The sequence below is a fragment of the Austrofundulus limnaeus genome, unplaced genomic scaffold (genome assembly GCF_001266775.1).
Source record: "Austrofundulus limnaeus strain Quisiro unplaced genomic scaffold, Austrofundulus_limnaeus-1.0 Scaffold86, whole genome shotgun sequence".
NCBI lineage: Eukaryota > Metazoa > Chordata > Actinopteri > Cyprinodontiformes > Rivulidae > Austrofundulus > Austrofundulus limnaeus.
This window is the reverse complement of record NW_013952488.1, coordinates 1,351,473-1,353,152: the sequence shown is the minus strand read 5'-3', so window position 1 is coordinate 1,353,152 and position 1,680 is coordinate 1,351,473. Positions and strand designations below refer to the sequence as shown.

The following is a 1,680-nucleotide window of genomic DNA, read 5'->3' as shown; positions in this document are numbered from 1 at the left end:
CACACACACACACACACACACACACACACACACACACACACACACACACACACACAGATATAATAGAATCAACATGTTTGCTTTAACTTACGACCATTTAGATTCAAATTTATCTACATCAGTAAAAAATGTTAATTTGGACCAAATGTTCTATCAGAATCAGTTTTTTTGCCATTGTCAATGAAGAAGATTCACAGACTAGGAATTTGCTTCGGTGTAAAGGTGCAATAAGTATAAAATATAACAAATAAAGAAAATACAAAGGATAAAGGAAAAGAATAAAATATATAAAACATATGTACACCAGTTCAATACAGTAATTAAAGAAGACAATATAGCTGGAGTACGGTAGTTCAATTAGATCCACTGATAAAGTAACCAGAAAAACAATATAGTCGTGGTTGTGCAATCCAGTGGCCGAAACCTTCTGCCTTTTTTGTTACTTTGCTCAACCATCCAACAGTTTCTTACATTTACACATTTGTTATCAGCTGTGCTTTTCCACCTTAAATTCATATCTGTGTTTAGGTCACAAAGCCAACAAATCCAAGAAAGAAACACCAACATCCCACTCTCCAGCTTCTTCTGGTGGATTCCATATTCTCAGGCCAGAGGTGCTATAGAATACCTCCAGCGAGTTCTGGTTCTGCTCTAGCATCTTCTCCCTCTATATTCCCAGAAAACYTCCAAAGGGAGGCATCGTAATTAGATGCCCACCTCAACTGATTCATTTCATTGCAGAGGAGCAGCGGCTCTAATGGAGCTCCTCACCCTAATCTCCAAGGCTGAGCCCAGCAAACCTACGAAGGGCGCTCATTTGGTCTGCTTGTATCCAGAATCATGTTCCCTCTGTCATGATCCAAACCTCATAATCATGAATGAGGGTCAGGAAATAGACCAGTAGAGCTTTGCCTGTCGACTCAACCCTTTCTTCTCTTTCTTCACCACGACCGACCAAAGCAACGCTCTGATTACTGAGGTCGAGGCTCCAACTAGTAGATCCATCCCCCGCTCCATCCTACCATCACTCAGAAACAAGACATCCAGACATTAACCTTTTCCACCTGAGGTAAAGACTCACCTCAAGCAATGAGAATATGGAGGATTCTTGTCAAACAAGATTCTTTCAGTCACAAACTTGACGAACTCCTCACAAACGGTTGTAAAAAAGCAATATAGTGTTTCATTTTACTGTCAACTCAGTTTTATGCATGTGTAGGGGTCACCTCGAGTGAAGAAACAGGAGTTACTGCCTCAAAGCAGGTCTCGAAAGGCCTGAGAGAAGGCAGGAACACTGAACTCTATTTTAGGCCATGACAGGTCATTTCAACCTTGAAGGGAACTCCAGTTTCTCTTAATCAGATAATGAACAGAAACAATCTCTTCTGTTCGTGATTCATTTGTTGTTTAACTAAGAATGTGTATGCATTAGTTAATCTTAATAATGGCATGTCACAAAGAATATAGAATCACTTCTATTATTTTATCATGCCTAAAATAGAGTAATGAATCACAGAAATCATCACCATGTTTTCATTGTGTTTTTATAAATCACTGTCTTTATTTTACTGAAACATCAGTAATATAATTTTGAGTTTGTCTTAAGCAAATCTTACATGTATCTGGACACAGGTTCAGAATGATTATTTAAGCAGAAATGTTAATTAATCATTATAAATG

General features: G+C 38.2%; 1 protein-coding gene across 3 annotated transcripts in view; it reads right to left on the bottom strand.

The window, feature by feature from the left end:
- Nucleotides 1-1,680, bottom strand: part of LOC106520053 (phosphatidate phosphatase LPIN1) — a 30,805-nt gene that overhangs the window by 24,527 nt on the left and 4,598 nt on the right. The gene's annotated exons all lie outside the window — the stretch shown is intronic.